This window comes from Macrotis lagotis, chromosome 1 (genome assembly GCF_037893015.1).
Source record: "Macrotis lagotis isolate mMagLag1 chromosome 1, bilby.v1.9.chrom.fasta, whole genome shotgun sequence".
NCBI classification, from domain to species: domain Eukaryota; kingdom Metazoa; phylum Chordata; class Mammalia; order Peramelemorphia; family Peramelidae; genus Macrotis; species Macrotis lagotis.
This window is the reverse complement of record NC_133658.1, coordinates 838,377,082-838,401,785: the sequence shown is the minus strand read 5'-3', so window position 1 is coordinate 838,401,785 and position 24,704 is coordinate 838,377,082. Positions and strand designations below refer to the sequence as shown.

The window sequence follows — 24,704 nt, the reverse complement described above, 5'->3', positions numbered from 1 at the left end:
CATCTCAGCAGATCACTTTTCTGACTTTTTAAGACTCACAAAATTTCAATTTAGTTGTAAAATTCACTACAGAATTAAAAAAAATTAATATTTAAAACAGAAGCATAAGTAGGGCTAGGTGCATATAGGCTACATGAAGGTAACATGAAAGGCAAGATAAAAGCCTCTCTCCAAACCCCAGATGCTTCCAGTACTTCTTATCTAAATTCCTGTTCTCCATTTCCATATTATAGTATTTAATAGTAACTGCTTTTTCATTCATTCATTCATTCATTCTTATTTAATGATGGAATTTCAGAAAAATAATATTAGGTAATGAGATTTAGTACTTTTCAGCAGGTCTGTATCATCACTGATTGCATACCTTACCCATATGAGACCAGCCCAGCTCTATTGATATTGTTTATAACAGAAATTAAATAACCTCAGTATTCTTACTTACCCCATGGTCTCACATGTAGATCTTATGTCACTTACCACAAACATTTGCTTAGGTTTTCTCTCCTTTTTGGAGTTCACACAATAGTGACATAGGAGCCTGGTGGGAATTTTATTCCATGCTCCCTGCCATATCTTCTTAGACCTCAGTCCATAGATGAGGGGATTCAGATTGGGAGGGATGACAAGATACAAGTCAGCTAGCAGAACCTGAGTATGTACAGGAAGCATATCCTGACCCCACCTATTCACATAGACAGATATCAAACCAGGGAGATAAAAAAGAGCCATGACCTCTACATGGGAACCACATGTACTAAGAGCCTTGTGCCTAGTATTGCTAGAGGAAAGATTAAATACAGCCTGAAGGATTAGAATGTAGGAAGCAGAGATGAAAATCACATCAATGCCTACAACAACAGAGGAGCCTATCAATGCATAAAGATTACTAGCTGTGTGGTCACCACATGCCAAATTGGCTACAGTCATGTGTTCACAGTAAGAATGAGGGACTGCATGGGAGCCACAATATGGCAAATGGCTCATTATCCAGCTCAGTGGAATGAAACCAATGGTAGCTCTTGCTACAATTGCCAAGTTGATGCCCAGAATTTTTTTGTGGTGTAAGGATGGTATTATAGTGCAAAGGTTTGCATATGGCAACATAGCGATCAAAAGCCATGGCTAGCAGAAGTCCTGATTCCATACCTGAGTCTGTGTGGACAATGTACATCTGGATGAAACAGGCAGTGAAATCAATGATGCCATTGCCTGACCAGAAGATACTCAGCATTTTTGGGACCACAGATGTTGTCATGATGATATCCACACCAGCCAAGATGCATAGGAAATAATACATGGGTTCATGTAGTGCAGCATCCACCCAGATAACAGTCACCATGAGACTGTTCCCCAGAAGAACAATAGTATACGTGGTGCTGAGAAGAGCTGCTAGCCAGAAGTGTATCTCCTCAAGTCCTGGGATACCCATGAGGAAGAAAGTGTCAGGTGGTATTGAAGTATGATTGGAGTATAACTGTAACATCATTGAGAGGACTTCTTTCCTATAAGATAAAGCCAAAGTCTTTAATACCTAGAAAAATAATGCAAGGGAAAAAACTTTTCCTTTGCTACCATTGTAAACATTCTGTCTTATTATTGACCATGAAAATATCTATCTTAGACCACCATACTCAAGATTAACCCTAGAATTTGGGAATTTCAGACTATGCCTGAATTTCATATCAAAGACCATAAAGCATATAGAAAAAGAACCCTATACTGTAAAGATTTTTAAATAAAGAAAAAATGGAAATTCTCAAAAATGAAATTATTTTTACACAAATGCAAATTATTTCACTGAAGAAGAAAAGTGGAGTATTTCAAAAGATTAATGTAGTATACAGCACATTCATTAATCAACAGAGAACTCTTATAACCAGTAAAAATAGCTCATAAAGAAAGAGTAGGAAAAGATCAGGGAAGTCTTTTGAATATTATAAGAATGGTACCAAAGCAAGGACATTATATGCTGTGGTCTTCCTTATTGACACATGTAAGACCAATGGAAATCCATTATTTTACTATATATAACTTACTAGATATAATAAATGACTTTGTGTTTTTAATTTCTTAATTTCAGTGACTAACTGATAGCTGACATTTTGAAGTACTTTAAGTTTGTTGATCTGGGGCCTGGCAAAGGTACCTCGGAATCATGACAAACTTTTTTGTCCTGGACAGAAAAGTGAAGCATGTTTTAGTATAGGGGCAGATAGGGGTTTTATATGTATGTATGTATGTATGTATGTATATGCATATATGTGTGTATGTATATATGTATCTATATATATGTGTGTGTTTGTGTATATGTATATAGATATATGTGTTTATGTATATGCATATGTGTGAGACTATAATTAGTGTAGATAACCAAATCCATGAAGTGGTGGCATTATTGAAATTTTCATTGCATATTTCCTTTAGGCTAAAATCAAAGACCATATTTTGTATATAATTATGATTTCAAATAGTACAAATTCTGAAAATGTGACCACTTCATGTGATTCATTATTTATACTAATTTAGACTTTACATTACCTCATTGGGGATTCTTTTTACTTTGGAAAACAGGTTTTGTAGCATATTAAAAAAGATCTTCTGACAATGTAAATGTATAGATACAACAAAGTTGATGCTGTAACTTTTACATCTGCAAACTCAATGGAAAACCCAAGAAATCAAATAGATTAAATTTATAAATGTCACAGATAATGTTGTTACTAACGACTAGACCAACGCAGATGTTGAACATCAAGCTCTTGCTTCACTTCCTTAGCATGTCTACATAAACTCTATAATATAGTTATGTGCTTTAGAACTGATCATTATAAGTTTTCTGTGTATACTGTTATTATAACAGATTAAAATTAATTTAAAAAGATATTAACTATTTGGAATAGTGGCACTAAACTTTAGAATTGCTTCTCCATGAAGAATTTGTAATATTAAAAGTACTTCATGGGGCAGTTAGGTGATGCATCGGACCTGGAGTTAGGAGTACCTGAATTCAAATCCTGCTTCAGATACTTAATAATTATTTAGCTGTGTGGCCTTGAGTAAGCCACTTAACCCCATTGCCTTGCAAAACCCTAAAAAAATTTTTAAAAAGTACTTCATGGGGATAGTTCGGTGGTGCAGTGGATAGAGCACTGGTCCTGGAGTTATGTGAAACTGAGTTCAAATCCATCCTCAGATATTTAATAATTAATTAGCTGTGTGACCTTGGGCAAGTCACTTAACCCCATTACCTTATAAAAACCAAAAAGAAGTACTTCCTGACTGGGTACAAAGACATTTTGTTCTCACTCTTCCTGGTACTTTGAATGAGTTGAAGACTCTGAAATACTTTTGAAACATTATAAGGAGGCAGACAGAAAATTGTGAGAAAGACTGTGATCTTGAAGTTATTTGCATTCTAGGTACTGTAAGAACACAAAAGTTAGGGAAAAATACCTGTAATCTTGTCACTAGATTCACTTCCCTTCCACCAAAGAAGGAGAAATCAACATAATTCCTAACTCTCTTGCAAATAACGAGCATTCGGATGGTGAAAGATGTGTCTGTGAGAAAAAGTCAACATAAAAAAAATATGGATAGATTTAGGGTTATTCTGAAGCCAGCTCATTATCAGAGGTGGGACCAATTTTTCAATGAGAACATTTATGTAATAAAAATCAGTAAAGACATCAAATCAGGACTTGATAATATCAGCCTTGATAATAAGAAAAAGTTAATTATGCAGTTATTAATGAAGTGAGTCTCCTTTTTAGAGAGCTGGTTGTTGCTTTTTTTACTAGCACATCCTGAGATAGATTCCTCCAATTGAAAGGAGCCCAAAGAGTAGTGAAGCCAGAAGAAATGAATGCTGTTAGGTTGAGCCAATTATGCCCTAAGTTGCTAGATAGCGGGCAGCTACAAGCAAACCTGATTGAATTTGAAAGCGTTAAACAGTGGATTAACTATAATGATCTACTAGATAATGCAATACTATTTGAAGTTTAAAGAGATTGTCGGAATAGAGGTTTAAATAAGGAAATCTGCTTTCCAATACGTTCTCAATTGTGAGCTTCAGAAGCAAGATACCTTACCAACTCCTCCCTCCAATAATGCCCTGACCTATCCAAAGTTGAAAGGAAATATGCTGAGATATGTCAGTGATAGAACCACTTGTCAGAAGAAAAATAATTCTGGAAATGGAGATGATAATTTCCAAACAAGTACTACAAAAAGCTGCACATGTCCACTAGAGAACATCTAATATTAGGTAAACTGAATGGAATCATAGCTGTTTTAGAAAATGAAGATGGGTGTCACTCAGTAAGAGTAGGAGAATAAACCAAACATCTTAAAGATACTATAATAGTTCCCATAAACTTATGAGGCTACTTGAAGCAGTGAGAGTAAGGATATAGAAATTCTTGTTGAGCTGGATACCAAGTGATTATTCTGGTTATTTTATGAAAAGAAATGGAAAGAGGATAGATGATAGGATACTTAGCTAAATCTGAAACTGATTACAAGCACAATTTCAAAGAGATGTCATTAATGATTCAAAATTAACATGAAAAGATAGCTTCAGGGGCGGCTAGGTGGTGTAGCGGATAAAGCACCAGCCCTGGAGTCAGGAGTACCTGGGTTCAAATCCAGTCTCAGACACTTAATAATTACCTAGCTGTGTGGCCTTGAGCAAGCCACTTAACCCCGTTTGCCTTGCAGAACAAAAGAAAAGATAGCTTCATTGGAGTGTCCAAGAATAGGTTTTTATAATGTTTAACATTTTCTCAGGAACTTAGATAAGACATATGATCAGTTAGAACTCAAGTGAGCTACTTGCTTCCTTATTGTAGAAGATTGTCCTGCTCTGAGATTCACTTTTTTGCTTCATCATATTAACTGAATTTGCTTTGACTTCCAATCAAACTCTACTCTGAAATGTTCTTCAATCTACTTTCTGACCTGGTTCCAATTTGCTTATGATAAAAACCTAGGGGAAAAAACTAAACTACTCAATATTCAATTTAGTATTCTAGCCTATTCAGATTTCCTTGGATCCCAGTTTTACTAAGATGAAATAAAATGCTCATGAATTTAAACTCTTATACTTGGGTTCAAGAAATAAAATTCATATATACAAAATAGAGGAGACCATGTGAGATAGTCTGTTTCATATTGCTTTCTTGCTTCAATTCAGATGGCTCTTCTTCTACTATGCATTCCTCAGTCATTTTTCCTAGAGAGTTTTGGGGAAGAAGAAACAAGAGGCAGAGAGATCAAGCAGAAGATTATTATAAAAGTATATGAATGTTAATAATGTCCTGAAACATGACAATGACAATGAGAATGGAAAATAAAGGATAGATAAGAACTTGCATTTATGTAGGTTGGCAAAGAATTTTGGAACTATTATCTCAAGACTTCCAGGACAGAGACAAAATAGCAGGGAGAAGCTAGCATGCTCCCAAACATTTTTCCCTACATAACTTAATAGAGGTCTCTACATAGATGTTAAAGTTTCAGAACCCATCAAAAATAGATATTATGGAGGATCTTCAGTAAAGATCTGTCCCCTTGGGAGTGCTGGAGAGCCAGTTGGAGGTTCTACATCACAGTGCAGCCCAGGAACTAGCTTAGCTAGATGGCAGCCCAGTTCCTGGATCAACTAGATAGTAGGCCACCAGGGAGGCTATTAACCCCAGAAAAAGTCTGAGCCTTGGGAGCAATGGGGCAACAGACAGGACTTGGTTGGGGAAAAAAACATTACACCAGAAAAATATGAGTATAAAGAGGAAGCAAACCTCTGCATGGGCAATGTCTGGGCTGCCTATGCTACATATTGGCAAGGGATAAACTAGGAACCAGACCCCCAGCCCTAGCACAAAATACTTGGGAATGTACTCCCTGCTTCCCAGGAAATCAACTATCAAAATGACCAAAAAAATGAAAGGAGTACTAATCCTAGAAAGTTACTATTCAGATAGGGGTGATAAAAATTCCATCTCAGAAGAAGAAAGCAATGAAAAATTAAGTAATTGAAATGTCTCAAAGGAGTTTATGAATTGGACTCCAACACAAAACTTCATGGAAGAACTTACAAAAAGGTGTTAAAAGCCAAAGAAGAGAGAAAAAAGGAAAATGGAAAAAAAGAAATGAGCATTATAGAGAATTATGAAAAATTGACTGAAGAAATCAATTGCTTTAAAAAGAAAAATGGCCAAGTGAAAAAAGAATGTAACTTATCAAAATAATAAAATTGACCAATGGGAAAGCTCATCAAAAAGTAAAATCAACAATCTGGAAAAAGAATATAAGTAATGAAAATCAAAATTAATCAACTGGGAAAAAAACAATTCATTTATAAATGAAATTAACCAAATGAAAAAGGAAACACAAAAGCAAAGTGAAGAAAATAAAACCTTAAAAATTAGAATTGGACAAATAGAAAATAGTGACTCTATAAGATGCCAAGATTCCAGCAAACAAAATCAAAAGACTGAAAAAGTAGAAGAAAATATAAAGTACATTTTAGGAAAAAGAAACTACCTGAAAAAAGATCCAGGAGAGATAATTTATGAACTTTTCAATTATTAATCCATCTAAAAGCCTAGTTGAAAAACAGAGCCTGGAAAATATCTTTCAGAAAATTGTCATGGGAAACTCTGCCCTAATCCTAGATCAAGTAGAAAAAACTAGCCTTTGAAAGAATTTACAGAACATCTCCAGAAAGAGATCTCAGAATAAAAACTCCAAGTAATATCATAACCAAATTCCAGAATTCTTAACTAAAAAAGAAGATACTGCAAACAGTCAGTTTAAATATCAAGGAACCACAATCATAATTAAACAGAACTTATCAGTTTCAACATTTTGGATCTGAGGACTCGGAATATGATATTCCAGAGGGCAAAGGTCCTTGGATTACAACCAAGAATTAACTACCCTGCAAAATTCAGTATATTTTGTCATGGGAAAAGATGGACTTTCAATGAAATAGAGGATTTCCAAAATTTTCTGAATTCCAATTCTGTTCAGAAGTGAATAGAAAATTTGATCTTCAAATATGAAGCTGAAGAGATGCATGAAAAACTAAACAGGAAAGGGAAAAATGCTATTCAAGAACATTAAACTGTATATATCCTACAAGGGATGATATTACTTGAAATGCTTAAGAACTGTATTTCTCTCAGGATAGTCAAAAGAAACATCCTTAGAGAGAAGGTATGGTTAAACGATGACCACAAAGTGTTGAGCCTTTAGCCAGTATCTCAGCTAAAGAGGGTTGAATATTGAATATGGTTTTAAATGAGACACGAAGTGATTTTGATTACAACGGAAGTATTTCCTGTTGAGACAGAGGGAAGGAGAATTCTTAGAAGGGCTATACATAGTTAAAGTGATCTTATTTTGCTGGATACTTTAGATAAGGAACTTGACATACAGTAGGGACAGAGGGTGAGAGTATACTTAGAATGAATGAACATAAAGACATCATGGGGGTGGCTAGGTGGCACAGTGGATAAAGCACCAGCCCTGGAGTCAGGAGTACCTGGGTTCAAATCTAGTCTCATGACACTTAATAATTACCTAGCTGTGTGGCCTTGGGCAAGCCACTTAATGTTATTTGCCTTGCAAAAACCTAAAAACAGGACATCATGAAGTGATCCTGCCTTATTCCATATGTTACTTAACAAATGTTATAGTGCTATAGATGTAGTACTATATGGGGAGAGAGAGAGAGAGAGAGAGAGAGAGAGAGAGAGAGAGAGAGAGAGATCCCAGTATTTTAATTAAGGATAATTGTATTGATATGGTCGGAGTGCTATAGACACAAAGAGTGTACCTGATACTTTGGTTTGGAAGGGTTTGCATTAATAGGGTTGGAATGCTATTGGGACAGAGGGAGAGAATGCACCTGCTACTTTTGGGGGGGGGAGGGTTGCAGTTCTTATGGTTGTAGTACAGTGCAGATGGAGGGAGTCTACTCAGAGGGATTGGACATGAAAAGATCATGAAATGGTTTTTCGTTGCTTGATGTTTTGGTCACAATTGGAGGGGGTGTGCTCGGGGGGAGGGGTGCAAATGATTCATGAAATGATTTGACTTTGAATGATGCTTTGGGTCATGAGGATTGTGTGTCCTTTGAAGGTACTAGAAAAGAGGGTGTTGTGTAAATTGACTAATTGGATGTGATTTATTCTAATGGGACAGAATAGTTGTGAGTACTTAGTGACTATAAGACAATATTACTTATCAATCAATCTTTGGGAAAGGTACTTTATGAAGAACAGATTAAAAAAAGTAAATTTTGATAGAGAGGTTGGTATGCTACAAGATTAAAACAACAAAGACACAAAAAGAAGGATTATAATAGAAGACTAGGTATTACAGGATTCATAATACCATGCAAAGAGACACAAAGGTCTAAGATATTAGAGGGTAAGAAGGGAATTTGTGAACATTGAGTAAATCTTCTCTCAACATATTTGGCCCAAAGAGGCAATGACACACATTCCTAAATGTGTTTACAAATCTCTCCTATCCTCATGGGAAATAGGAAGAGGAAAGGGGAAAAAAGAGAAAAAAGGACTTAGAAAAGGGAAGATGAAAGTAAAAACAAAGTTAAAATTTTTAAAGTATAAAATGTGAGAAAAATTAAAGGGGAAAGGGAGCAAGACACTGGTGAGGAGGGATGAGTGGAAAGGATAGAGAAAAGACAGTGAGAAAAGATAGTGTGGAGAAAAATAAAGATTTAGCAATATTAACTGTACATGTAAATGAAATGAAAGCTGATAGCAGAATGGATGAAAAAAACAGAATCCTGCATTATGTTTTTTACAAGAAACACATTTGAATGAGAGAGAGATACACATAGCATAAAAGTTAAAGGTTGGAGTAAAATATATTATGCTTCAGCAGAAGTAAAAAAATTCAGAGGTAGTGTATTCCTCATCTCAGACAAAGTAGTTAGATCTCACTAAAATGGATAAAGAAGGAAACTACATCTTCTTAAAAGGCACCATGGAGTTATAGGCAGCAATACTTTACTAATGGGGGACCTCAATCTCCGTCTCTCAGAATTGGATAAAATAAGCTAAGAACGAAATTAAGAAAATAAATAGAATCTAAGAAAACTTAGATAACATGACTGAATGGGGAAAGAAAGATATAGCTTTCTTCTCTGCAGTAACTGGCACCTATATCAAAATTGACCATGTACTAGGGCATAAAAAAATCTTACAACTAAATGCAAAAAGGCAAAAGTAATAAATGCATCCCTTTCAGATCATGATTAAATAAAAGTTACATGTAATAAAGGGCTACGGAAATATAAACCAAACTTAATTGGAAACTAAGCTAATTTTTAAGAATGAGAGGATTAAATATTAAATCATAGAAAAAAGTCAACAATTTCATCCAAGAAAATAACAAAATGAGTCATCATTCCAAAAGAACTGTCTAGGGGAAATTTTATATCTCTAAATGCTTATGTAATTTAAATAGAGAAAGAGGAGATGAATGAATTAGGCATAAAAAAGCTAGAAAAAACAAAATTTGAATCTCTAATTAAATGCCAAATTAGAAATTTTGGAAATCAAAGGAAAAATTAATAAAATAGATAAAACTTGGGTTAATATGATAAAAATAGAAAAAAGCAAATCAAATCACCAGTATCAAATATGAAAAGTGAAAATTCACCACCAATTAGGAACTAATTAAAGAGATTATTTGGACTATTATAGTCAACTATATGCCATCAAATTTGATAATTTGAATGAAATGGATGCGTATTTAAAATTATAAACTATCCATATCGACAGAAAAGAAAATGAAATACTTAAATAACTCCATTTCAGAAAAAGAAAATGAAGAAACATCAATAAACTCCCTAAGAGAAAAATCTCTAGATCCAGATGGATTTACAAGTGAATTCTACAAAATTATGAAGGAACAATTCATTCCAATTCAACATAAACTATTTTTTTTAAAAAATGAAAGTTCTCCTAAATTCCTTTATGACACCAATATGATGCTGATACCTAAACTAGAATATATAAATAAATGAATTTTTCCTTAAAATAAGTAATACCTAGCTAAAAACATAAATAAGTAGTATATGTAATGGTGATAAACTAAGAGCATTTCCAATAACATAGGGGTGAAGCAAGGATGCCAGTTATCACAATGTCTATTCAACATAGTTTGGAAATGTTAGCTTTAGCAAAAAAGAGAAGAAAAAGAAATGGAAGGAATTAGAATTAGCAATGAGGAAGCAAAACTTTTACTCTTTGAAGATGAAATGATGACATAATTCTAGAAAATCAACTAAAAACAAGTTGACACAATTAACAACTTCAGCAAAGCAGCAGGATATAAAATAAATCCACATAAATCAACAGCATTTCTATATATAAACATCAAAGTCTAAGGGCAAGAGAGAGAAAGAGAAATTCCATTTAAAGTAATTATAGACATCATAAAATATTTGGGAATCTATTTCCCAAGATAGACCCCAAAACTATATAAAAACAATTACAAATTACTTTTCATACAAGTAAAGTCAGATCTAAACAACTGGAAAAAATTCAACTGTTCATGATTAGGCTGAACTAATATAATAAAAATGATATTTCTACTTAAATCAAAGTACTTTTAATTTTAGTTCAATATCAATCAAACAATTAAAAAATATTTTACAGAATTAGAAAAAAAGAATAACCAAATCTGAAGCAACAAAAGGTCAAGAATATCAAGTGAATTAATGAAAAAAAATGTTAAGGAAGGTGGCCTATCTGTACCAGATCTAAAACTATACTATAAAGTAGCAGTCACCAACATTGTCTGGTACTGATTAAGAAATAGAGTAATAGATTTATGGATTAGAATAGGCACAAAGGAACAAATCAATGATTTTAGTAATCTATTTTTTGACAAATCTAAAGGCATTGTTTTCTGGGATAACATCTGCTGGAAATACTGGAAAATAGTATTTTAAAAAATAGGCAGACCCACATCTCACACCCTATACTAAAATAAGGTCAAAATAGGTACAGGATTTAGACAATAACCATAGATCAATTAAGTGATCAAGAAATACTCTATATGTCAAATCTATGGAAAGGAGAGAAATTTATGCCCAAATAAGAAAGAGAGAACATTATAAATTGCAAAAGGGATGATTTTGACTATATTAAATTTAAAGATTTTGTACTAATAAATCAGTGCTGCCAAGATTAGAAGAAAAACAAAAAGCTGGGAACAATTTTCACAACTGGCATTTCTGATAGAAATCTCATTTCTAAAATACGTAGGGAATTGAATCAAATTTATAAGATTATAAGTCATTCTTCAATTGATAAATGGCCAAAAGGATATGAACAAGCAATTTTTCAGATGAGAAAATTAAAGCTATATATAATCACATATAAAATGCTCCTTATCATTATTGATAAGAGAAATGCAAATTAATACAACTATGAGTTACTACCTCATTATTATTATTATTACTACCTATTAGATTGGCTAAGATGACAAAAAAGAAAAATAACTGATGTTGTAGAAGATGTGAAAAATTGGAAAATTAATGCACTATTGGTGGAGTTGTGGATTGATCTAGAAATTCTGGAGGCTAATCTGGAACTATACCTAAAGACCAATAAAATAGATCATACTCTTTAACCCATCAATAGGCCTATATCAAAAAGAAATCATAAAAATATAGGAAAAGTTCCACATGTTCAAAAATATTTATAATAGTTCTTTTATAGGAGCAAAGAATTGGAAGTTGAGGATATGACCATCAATTGGGCAATGGCTAAATAAGTTATGGTGCATGAATATTATGGAGTACTATTGTGCTATAAGAAACCAGGAGAGAAGCATGGAAATAATTACATGAAGTGATGTTAAGTTCAGGAAGCAGAAGCAAGAGAACAGTGTCCACATTAACAACAACATTATGAGATGAGCAACTGTTATGGATACAGATACTCTCAGCACTTCAAAGATCAGGATAACCCTGAGAGACCTGTTATGAACAATACTTCTACATCCAGAGGAAAAGAAAAAAAGGGAAAAAATTACTTTTTTAAAACTTCACTTATATTTTTCCTTCTTATATCATGAATTTCTTTCTTTTCCTTTAGTCCCAATTCCTCTTATTCAAAATGACTATTATGTAAATATGGTAAACATAAATGCACACATACAACTTTTACCAGACTGTTCACCACCAAGGAGAGGGAAGGGAGAGTGTTAGAAAAATGTGTAATGGGCCAGCTAGGTGGCACTGTGGATAGAGCACCAGCCCTGGGGTCAGAAGTACCTGAGTTCAAATCCAACCTCAGACACATAATAATTACCTAGTTGTGTGGCCTTGAGCAAGCCACTTAACACCATTGCTTTGTAAAAATCTAAAAATAAATGTGTAACACAAATTTGCAAATGGATGAATGCTGACAAACTACCATAGCATGTAATTGGAAAAAATAAAATAAAATACCAATTTAAAGAAAAGAAATATTCTCTCATTTAATTTTCATAATACCCCTTGTAGTAAATACTATCATTATCCCCATTTTACAAGTGAGGAAAAATAGATTCAGTGACTTGTCCTGCATTACAAAGCTAGAAAATATTTGAGGCAGGATTAGAACTCAGGGCTTCCTGTCTTTCCACTCACTATATCATATTTTCTCCATAGATAGAACCACTGAGTGAATGGAGATAAATGTGACTTACCCAGTAGTCTGCTTAATCACTTAGGAATAAATCTAACACTCTCAAATCCCTTATTCTTACTGAATGGATTTAGGAGCTCTGAGAATCTTAGCCAAGTTCAACCTGAATTTGTCTAAGCCCATTTTATAACAGTTTCAAGATATTATTGAGATTCAACTTAAAAACTTCCAGTAAAAGGAAACCCCTTACTTCATGAGGCATCTCATTCTTCTTTTGGATATTTTTGATGGTGAGTTCTTCTTATAAGGGCAAAATACATCATTTAGTCATTATTCTACCACTAAGGTCAATCATAACAAATCTAATGTCCCTTTCTTATAAAACTTCAAATATTTAAGGACATCTATGAAATCTTCCCTAGGTAACTAGTACTCTGGAGAAGTCACTTAACACTGAGGTTTCAGTTTTCTCTTCTGTAAAATGAGCTGGAGAAGGAAATAGCAAGCTACTACAGTATCTTTGCCAAGAAAGCCTCAAATGGTTCGTAAGAGTCAGGAATGACTGAATAACAAGAACAGTCATATCCTCCTTTTGTCATCTTTTTTTTGATCAAATCAATCCAGTTCCTTCAACTAATTTCTTGAATCCTTGGGTTAAATTGATTACCATTTTCTTTGAGTGTATATTAACTTGTTTAGAGATTTTGTAAAATAAGCAGCTCAGAATGGAACACAATACTGCAAATATGATTTGCTCAGGTCCACCATGGGATCATCTCCCTCATGCTGACATTATGATAATCTCAGTAAAATCTGGGATTACTTTATTTTTTGACTACCATAATAAGCTATTAATTTATATGGACCCACAGTTCTTTAAAACATCTTTCTTGTCCCCTGGGAATGTTTTATCATTTCCAGACCAACCTCTACTTGGCCAGTTGGTCATTTGAACTCAAGTAGAGAATTTTTATCAAAGACTTGATTATTAGAATATTCAATAATGAAATCCTAAAGTCAAAGAATTGGAACAGTTATGAAGGAAGGCAGGATAGATGCAAGCTTGCACACCTAAAATTTATGTTTCACTCTTTTATGTTCCTAAAAAAATAGATAATATAAAATGTTCAGCATAATAACAAAAGTACACATTGCATATTATAAAACATGATGTAAATCATTTTCATTGGATCATAGATTTAGAGCTGGAAGGGACTTGAATGTCATTGAATCAATTTTCTCATTTTAGAAAAAAAAGAAAGTAAAGCCCAAAACAGTTATGTAACTTGCCAAAGGTAAACATAAGAGGTAGCATTTGAATACAGGTTTTTCTGATTCCAATTCTGCACTGTATCAGCTGCACTTCTCTTTCCTCACAACAAACCTGTAAAGTGAATAATGACAATATTAGCTTCTTAATTTGCACAAAGGACATACCAAGACTCTGAAATTAAATGTCATGCTTAAAGTTATGCAGTTGAAATGAGTACCTGGGCTGCAAGGAGATATTTTGCCTTCAAATCCAGTGGTAAACATAGTACCTTCCTCTCAACTTGTGTTGGTGCCTTTGATTCATTTTGTGAATCCATTCCCCACTCTGTTGCTCCTGTTGTGATTGGTGTATTATTTTTTTCTTTCCATTGAACCTTTCTAAGTATAACAGTCTGGAGCTGGCATTGTCAAGGTGCTTGGAACTGAGGGAAACAGAAATAATAGAAGAGACTGAGCCTGTGGAATTTGGTTTCTATTCTGGTCGATATTAATTTCATTAAAAAAAGATAAAGTAGACCACTCTGTGAGCAAAATCTAAAGGCCCTTACATCTTTTCTAATATATAGACACCTTTTCTAACATATATAACAATAAATGAAACTGGACTATTAGTACTATGTTCACAGGACTATTATTATTATTATGTTTCTAGACTATGTGAATTATCCTTACCCTTTCAAACTTCTGAAGATAGATTACCATGTTCTCCCTCTTTAGTTTTAGAATACAGAAACTTTTCAATGGGGAAAATAACAGGGGAAGATTTTTCAAAACCATGAAAGAAATGTTTGCTTTGATCAATAGTATTGTATGATAATGAAAAGGAACAATCATGGGAGAATGAGCTCTCATCAATGGCAGTATTCAAACAGTCTAAAGAATATCATCAGGGAAAATAAGTGATGGGTATGGGAAAAGGGAGGATAACTAGAGGGAAAATACAGAATTCTACATTTAAATGCTTTCCAAATTCCTTCCCAATGGAGATCTGTGGCATGGGGTAAAGAATCAGGAAATTTGGCAACAATTATAAGGTTTTCAAACCCTACCACTTACTACTCTAATGCCTTTACTGAATGACTGAGAAAATTGAAACTTCTAAAGGATAAGTGATTTTTCCAAAATCACATGATTGCTAATTATTTTTTATGAATCATATATCAGATATTTAAGAGATGAAAAGTTCAGTTGGAAAAATTAATATTATCATCAGTCCCCTTTATATAATAGAAGACCTCTTCATTCTTACACTTTAATTTTCTATTTTTTACCTGATTTTTCCAATATTCCCCTGGGCAACTGACATTCACATAGTATTAAAATTCAAATAAAATAACATAGGTTTGAAGTTTTGACCTCCTTTCACTATTTATGTGACTAGGGGCAAATCTTTTCACCTCTTGCCTTCATTTTTCTTATCTGTACAATGAGAACATCAAACTAAATGACCTCTAAAGCCCTTTATAGATCTTCATCTAAAACTCTAAGAGCTCTTAGGAGATAACTGTCCACCCTGACTCAACAGCCTTTACCCTTATCCTGTCCTGTCCTTCTGCAAATAGGAGTCTCCTACAGACTCTCTGTAGTACAATCTGGTCCACTTAGTAAAGAAATATTTATACAATGCTTGCAATAGAATTAGGGTGGTATGAAGATGAGTGGAACGAGTCTGTACTATTTACTTTTAGATAAATCTCAAACTAAATGATTTGTTCTTTGTGTGACATGTAGATGCTCTTGGAAGACCTTTTTCCCTTGGTTACTCAAACAATTCTCCCAAGTTACCTTGTTCCCAGACAGCCAAATAATTGTCTCCTAAGACAGTAACTCATCTATGCTATTCAAATATGACTCCCTAGAGTCTAGTTCCCCCTTCTCTCTAGAGTCCAAGAAATTAGTAAAAATAAATTGGGTAGTAAGGTGGAAAGAACCCTGGACAGAGTAAAGAAACCCAGGTTCTAATCCTGGTCCTTACACTTGAGGTCCCATTCCCAACTCTGCTTTTCAGTTTTTATCTCTATAAAGTCAGAGACTGGGACAGACTACATGATTTCTACCATATCTTCCAGTACTAACTAGTTATACTTTTGGGCTTCTAGATTAATCTCCGTAGGCCTAATTAAGTAGAGAAAGAAAATCCCTGGGAATTCAGAGTTGGAGAGAGAATTGATGAGATATGTATATCTCTGTAGTATAGCTTCATAGCTAATCACCAAGAATCTCTCCCATGCTCAGAAGAATTTCTAGCGGCAATTGAAATGTTGCCTCAGTCTTTCTTGGGGAAAGTCCTGAAGCAGGGAAAGTATGGGATAAGACCTTTGTGAGCTAAAAAGCTAGACAGTAGAAAATGGAATCTTTGTGCTAAAGTTCTGCTCCCTTCTTTGCTTCTTCAATATCAGTAGACTTCATAGAAGGAAATAAAATAAAACATTAAAAATTATCTCACTCTCAGTTGAATGCAAAAGGGTAAAAGTCTTAGTTCTCTCCCATTGAAAAGGAGGAAAAAAGATATGGAAGGGTTCAGCACTGAAACATCAATAAGGCCAAAAGAAACCCAACTCCTGCTTGGAGTACAAGAAATTGACTTCTTTAGGTGTAGAGCAGTTATTGGAGTTTAAGTTAATGTTAATGGAGTTCAAGTCTGTTAATTCCAAAACAAATACAAAGTAGTAACTCTGCACACATATACACTCCCAATTGTCTCAAATTAATTAATAATATTAATACAACACTTCTATGTTGCCAACTATGTTAAGCATTTTAGAAATATTTTATCATTATCACAACAACTCTCAGAAATAAGTGCTATGGCTGTTCCTACTTTACATTTAAGGAATTGAGGTCAGCAGAGATTAAGTACCTTGTACAGGCTTATACAACTTGCTCAAGGTAAGACAAAATATGAAAAGTCAGATTTGAACTTGGATTTTTCTGACTCCACTTCCAGTCTAGTTCCTTATGTCATTTCTGCGCAAAGGAGTTCTTTTTTAGTTATTTTTGCAAGGCAAACAGGGTCAAGTGGCTTGCCCAAGGCCACACAGCTAGGTAAATATTAAGTGTCTGAGACCAGATTTGAACCCAGGTACTCCTGAATCCAGGGCCGGTGCTTTATCCACTACACCACCTAGCCGCCCCTCAAAGGAGTTCTTAAAGCAATTTTTCCACTAACTTGCTATTTTCTTTTTTTTGAAAGATTTTATTTATTTTGAATTTTACAATTTCCCCCTTAATCTTGTGTCCCTCCCCCTCCCCCCCACTGAAGGCAGTTTGTTAGTCTTTACATTGTTTCCATGGTATGCATTGCTCTAAGTTGAATGTGATGAGAGACATCACATCCTTAAGGAAGAAACATAAAATATGAAATATAGCATAATTACATTATAAGATAACATTTTTTAAAAATTAAAGGTAAAAGTCTTTGGTCATTGTTCCAATTCCACAGTACTTTCTTAGAAAACAGATGGCATTCTATGTCACAGATATCCCAAAATCATGCTCATCACTCGCATGTTGCTGTTAGGGTGTACAATCTAACTTGCTATTTTCAAGAGGACAGAGTCAAGATGGTTCAGAAAAGGAAGGGACTCCCATGAGTGCTCTTAAATTGCTGTTCAAACAACTTTAAAAATTATGCCTTAAGGCAGATTTTAGACTCACAGGATCCAACAAGAAGGGTCTCTGAACTTGAGGTGAGAATGGAGCTCAGGTCAGCAGAGAGAAGACAACAGGACAACAGGGAGCCACATGTCCTTATAGCAAACCAACAAAAAGCGGGGTCATGGGGGCCTGCAGGCAATTGAATCAGCAGCAACAGCTTCTGGAGGTCTCAGTCAATAGACTGAAAGGGATTAGGATAATGGATCAAAAGATTCCAGGGGTTCCTTTGCTAACAAGCATAGAACTATGTTACAACTGGTCATATGTGGATTCAGATTGAAGTCCTGAGTTGTAGTCTCAAGGCAAGGAGAGGCACTAGTAGTACATCAGGGCTTGAAGTCACAGGCAAGGGAGAACTCTGGTCATAATTTCAAAACAGAAAAGTGTGCTTGTGGTTACTAAATAAACCTGACTATACGCCATGTTATCATACCTCTTATTAGAACACCTTGGAAGAACTGAAAACTTACATAGCCCAAGAACTGTGACTGAAAAAAAGCTCAACAAGAACCAAAAAGTTTAATTTGGGACAGTACCTCTTCTGTAATAGGAGGAGAACAAAACTTTAAAATAAAAATAAAAGTCAAGAAAATGACTGAAAAAAGCAAATATTAAAAAAAGAACCTAATCATAAAAATTATTATGATGACAGTTAAGATCAATACATGAACTCATAAGAAAACAAAATCAAAGTTAGTATTTTTAAAGTCTTAAAAAAACTTTTAAATTAGTCTCAGAGCCAAAGAAAAGAATTACTGGAATAGCTTAAAAACAATTTTAAAAATCAAATGATACAGGTAGAAGAAAATTTGAGTAAGAAATGAAGATGATACAAGAAAAATCATGGGGAAAAGAGTGAACAGTTTGGTAAAGGAGGCACAAAAATTACTGAAATAATACCATATAAGACAGCATAGATCAAAAAACAAATAAAGAGAATAATTCATTAAAAAGAACAGACTAAATGGAAAAAAAGTACAAAAACTCACTGAAGAAAATGACTTTAAAAATTAGAACTGGGCAACTGGAATCTAATAACTCTTAAGAAATAATGGTTGCTTATTGTCCTTCATTCTCAAGTAGGATCAAAATGTCATCACTATATTAGAGTCAAGGCTGACACTTACTATCTGACTGTTGCTTATCAGAACAATATGAGATTAGAAAATTTTACCACAGGATGAGCACAAATAGTCCATGCAAATTTTTGAAGTGAATTCTCTAAATTTGTGCTTCTCTTTTTTTCTTTTGAGCCACTACAATTTTGCTTTATGCATAGAGTACAATACCTTCTCTAATGAGGGGATTACTTGCTAGGTCTTGTGCCAGTGTCTCCCATGTCATACAATGAATTCCATAATTCTTAAACTAGATCTTGAAAGTGACCTTGTATTGCTTCTTCTTATCACCATATTAGTACTTGCCTTGTGTGAGTTCTCCATATAATAGTCTTTTAGGCAAGTGAAAGTTTAATCCAAGAAAGAACTTCAGTGTCTGGTACCTTATTCTACCACCAGGTCATCCTCAGAATCTGCCTAAAGCAATTCAAACGGAAGCAATTAAGTTTCTTGGCATGGCACTAGAATATAACAAAATGAAAAGAATTTAAAAAAACAAAGAAAATGTGTAGTCTTGTATCAGAAAAAAAAGTGACTTGGAAAATAGAGGGGAGATAATGTGAAAATTATTAGACTACCTGAAATTTATGATAAAAGAGCCTATACATCATCCTTCAAGGTTTTTTCTAAGGGAAATTTCTCTAATATCTTGGAATCAGGATAAAATAGACATTGAGATAATCCACTGACCACATTCTGAAACAGATAAGAAAATAAAAGCTCCCAGCAATATTTGATCTAAATTTCAATGCTCCAAATCAAGAAGAAAATATTGCATGTGGACAAAAATAAAGTATTCAAATATGATGGGGGCAAAATCACATTAAGACAAGATCTAGGAGATTCTACATTAAAAATTCAGACAGCTTGGAATATGATATTCTGGATGTTAAAAGAGATAGGATTACAGCTATGAATAACTTACTCAACAAAAATGAGTATAATTCTTCTGGGGACAAACTGACCCTTTAAAAAACTTTCAAGCATTCCTAATGAAAATCCCTGAACTGAAGGAAAAAAAATGGAAAGACTCAAGAGGAGAATAAAAAGGTAAACAGGAAAGAGAAATCTGAACATTAAGGTCCAATTCTTTCTATTCCTTTAAGGGGAGATGATACTTGTAACTCCTAAGAATATTATCATTCTTAGAACAGTTAAAATGAGTATATATAGGTAGAAAGGATCAGGGTAAATTGAATATATGATGGGATGATATCTAAGAAAAAAATCAAATTAAGGGGCAGGGAGAAAAATGCACTGGGAGAGGGGGAATAGAGAAAGAGAATGGGAGGGGTAAATTATCTCAAATAAAAGAGTTGCAAAATAATATTACATTGGAGAAGAAGGTGGAGACATGGGAGTGATGGCTGAACTTTATTGTTATTTGTATTGACTCACAGCAGGGATTATATATTTATGTATATATATATACATACATACATATATATATATATATATATATATATATATATATATATATATACTCAGTTGGGTATAGAAATTTTTATTACTCCATAAGAAAATAGGAGGAGAAAGGGATAAGAGAAGAAAACAGGGATTGCTAGAAGTGCTAGAAGGAAGGTTAGACTGGGGGAAACAATATGATCAGAAGAAGCAATACAAGGTCACTTTCAAAATCTAGTTTATGAGGGATGGGGTGAAAGAAGAAAGAGTAGAATAAACAAAGAAAAAATTAGGGGATAAAGTAATGATAACTGCAAAAAAATTAATTTTCTCATCAGAATTCAGAGTCTGTTAGCCATCTTATTATTTAGGGCCAAGAACAACCTGACCACCTGTACAAGTGTATAGAAGGCAAGCAAAGTTTGACATCAATACAAAGTCCTAATCCATTAAATGAAGTTTAAGATAAGGGTAAACAGAGGAAATTGCTGAACATAATGATTGAGTGAAGAGCAAGAGGCAAATTGAAAGGCAATAATCCCTCAAGTGCAAGCAAGAACCTAAAGGGAAAAATATAGCTTGGCAGGAAGTGCTAAATTGATACATATTAGAAATGAAACAAGCAATAACAGATTTAATTTTTTAGTGATACATGAACTATAAAGTAAATAATGGAAGAAATTTAATTCAAACATTAAGTGATAATCATTACCAAAGAAATACAATTAGTATTTCTGCATCCAACTCAATGAGACAATGATTATATGAGACATTCACCCCTTACTTATATTAGATAATTGTTCCTTTTTTCCTTATCCATATTCAATATTACTTTTTAGGATGATACAATCATACTCAACACAACACCAAACTTCTATCTACATATGCATTTTTCAGACTATCCTTTCAATGATCACATTCTTTTTAAAAAATTATATAAATACATTATTTGTTTTTCCAACTACACACAATTTAGTTTTACCAATCAATTTTTTTTGCAAGGGTTTGAACTTTACAAATTTTCTCCCTCCCTTTCTTCCCTCCTCTGTCCCCCAGACAGAAAACTATCTGATGTAAGCTTTACTTTTGTAACTACACTAAACAAAGGTCAAAATTTGAACGTGTTGTAAAAGAAGAATCAGATGAAAAGGAAGAAAGAATATATTAGAGATAACAAATTCACATGATATATAAGAGAACTTTTAAAGATTGAAGATAAACTTTGGTCTTCATTTAAACACCATGGTTCCTTCTCTGGATATGGATGCTATTTTCCATCACAAATCCTTTAAACTTGTCTTTGATTATTGTACTGTAGAGATGAACAAGTCCATGAACCTTGCCTCATATTGTTAGTGTGTATGGTTGACTCTTGTCCTTCATTATGGAAGAAGACCAAAAAGACATCATTGTGTTTGAGACAAATTACAGTGTTATCTTACTGTGACTCATCAGACCAATACAATCTCAGAATGCTTTACCACAAATCAGGCACAAATATTTCATGTGAACAATTGGGTTGGATACCATACATTTATGAATATTTCCTTTGAGCTGCTTCAATTCTGCCTTCCTCATAGAGTGCAGCCCCCTCACTGATAAGGGCACACCATGCTGGGCAGTCTTGTGCCAGTGTCTCCCATGCTGTACAATCAATTCTAAAGTTCTTCAATGAGACCTTCAGGGTGTAATAGTATCACTTCTTCTGACCCCCTTGTGAGCACTTGCTCTGTGTGAGTTTTCCATAAAATCATTTTTTTTTGACAAGCATACACCTGAAATTCTAACAAGGTGTCCAGCTGATTGTAGTTGCACTTTTTGTAGTAATGTTGGAATGCTAGGTAATTTAGCTCAAGAGCCAGATGATATTCATAATCTTCCTAAGACAATTTAAATGGAAGTGATTCAGTTTCCTGACTTTCAGATTGGCAGCAGCACCACACCATCCATATGTGAAACCATCAATTACAGCAAATGAAGAAGTTTTGAGTACTGTGGACAAATTCATTTACTTTGGCAGTGTCCTTTCCAAAGAGGTACACATTAACAATGAGGTTGACACATGCACTGCTAGAGCTAGCTCAGTATTTGAGGACTCAGAAAGAAAGTGTGGGAGAGATGAGGTATTATTAGTATGTCTTATGTGCTTTTGGTTTTGCTCCTTTCACTTCACATCAATGCATGCAAGCCTCTCTAGGCTATTCTGAAGTCCCATCCCTCAAGATTTCTTATACAACAATAGCATTCCATAACATTTTATAGAATTTATTCAGTCATTCTCCAATTGCTGGGCATCCCCTCAATTTCAAGTTCTTTGCCACTACAAAAAGAGCTGCTATGAATATTTTTGCTCATGTGGAATTTTTGTTGATCTCTTCAGGATACAGACTCAGGAGTGGTAGTGTGGGAACAAAGGGTATGAACATTATAATTGCCCTTTGGTTATAATTCCAAATTGCTCTCCAGAAAGGGTGGATCAGTTCACAACTCCATCAAAAATGCATTAGTGTAGGGCAGCTAAGTGGTGCAGTGGTTACAATACTGACCCTGGAGTCAGGACAACCTGCATTTAAATCCGGCCTCAGGTATTTAATAATTACCTAGCTGTGTGACTTTGGGCAAATCACTCAACCCTGTTGCTTTGCAAAAACCAAAACCAAACAAACCCAAAACAACAAGAACAATGCATTAATGTCCCAGATTTTCCCACATCCCCTCCAACACTGAAGATTCTCCTTTCTAGTCATATTGACCAAACTGAGAGGTATGAGGTGGTAACTCAGAGATGTTTTAATTTGTATTTCTCTAATCAATTAGGAGTTAGAGCAATTTTTCATATGACAATAGATAGCTTTGATTTCTTTGTCAGAGAATTGTCTTTCCATATCTTTTCCATATCTTTATCAGTTGGAGAATGACTTTTTTTATATAAATTTGACTCAGTTCTCTATATATTTTAGAAATGAATCCTTTGTCAGAAACACTAGTTGGAAAAATTAATTCCCAATTTCTTCCATTCCTTTTAATCTTGATTGCAGTGGTTGTATGTCTGCCAAAGCTTTTTAATTTAATGAGATCAAATTTATCATTTGTTTTTGTAATATTCTCCATCTCATCTTTGCTCATAGACTACTCTTCTTTCCTCCAAAAGGTAAACTATTCCTTCCTCTCCTAATTGGCTTATAATATTATCTTTTATGCTTAAATCTTGCACCCATTTTGACATTATCTTGATGTAGAGTGTGAGATGCTGTCCTATTCCTAATTTCTGCCATATTATAATGATAAGGTATTTTTTTGGTTTTTGCAAGGCAATGGGGTTAAGTGACTTGCCCAAGGTCACACAACTAGGTAATTATTAATTGTATGAGGTTGGATTTGAACTCACATCCGCCTGACTCCAAGGCTGTTGCTCTATCCACTGTGTCACCTAACTGTCCTTGTAATGATAACATTCTTAAGGTTTTCAGATCTTATTTTCCCAAATAAGTAAGAAGTTTGACCTTATTAAATCCTTTATAATTGGTTTTTTTATGTTACCCTCTTATAGTTCTCTTGATTCTTGTAGATCAAATTTTCCATACAATTCTGGTCTTTTCCTCAAGAATAACTGAAAGTTCTTTAATTTATTAAATAGCTATTTTCCCCCCAAGTAGGATCATTTCTCAGCTTTGTTGGATGTTCTCCTTTTTCTTTTCTTTTTTAATTTTTCTAATGCAATGGAGTTAAATGACTTGCCCAAGGTCATATAGCTGGCAAGTATTAAGTGTCTGAGGCTGTTTTTGCATTCAGATCTTCCTGAATCCAGGGTCAGTGTTCTTCCACTGTGCCGCCTAGCTGCCCCCTTGGATAAATTCTTCATTGTAGAAAACCTACATCCTTTGCTCATCTGAATATCCTGTTCCATGTCCTTCAGTCTTTTAATGTAGAATCTACTACTGTTTTCCTGATGATGACTCCATAGTATTTAATATTTTTTTCTTTTTAGTTGTTTGAAATATTTTCACCCTGACCTTGGAAGTTCAGGGTGTAATGATAAGTGTAATGTTCCTGTGAATTTTCAATTTTGGGTTCCTTTCAGGAGGTGATCAGGGAATTTTTTTTTCAGTTTCTAGTTTACCTTTAAGATCTAAAACTTCAGAGCAATTTTTCTTTATTAATTCTTTAAAATATTGTCTATATTCTTTTTTTTATCAAGTTTTATCAAAACTTTAAAAATAGTTCTTATTTTATCTCTCAATTTGTTTTTCAGATCAGTTGTTTTTCTAATGAGATTGTTTCTTTTGATTTTGTTTTATTTATTTATTATTTATTATTTATTTTATTATTTCATAGTTTTTTATGAAAGTCTTATGAAGTCATTCATTTCATCTTGCCCTAATTAGAAATAAGATATTCTCTTCCAGACATTTTTAGGTCTTTTTTCTAATTGGTTAACTTTTGTCATACTTTTCTTGGTTTTCTTATATTATTGTTATTTTTCTATTTTTTCTTACCCTCTCTTATTTAACTCTTATTTAATTTCTATTCTTTTTTTTTGAAAGGTCTTCCAAGAGCTCTCTTAGACTTGTGAAATTTT

At 33.8% G+C, this 24,704-nt stretch overlaps 1 pseudogene; it reads right to left on the bottom strand.

Annotated features, from left to right (window-relative positions):
- Positions 1 to 438: 438 nt before the first annotated feature.
- Positions 439 to 1,483, bottom strand: LOC141507546 (olfactory receptor 52I1-like; annotated as a pseudogene).
- Positions 1,484 to 24,704: the final 23,221 nt, after the last annotated feature.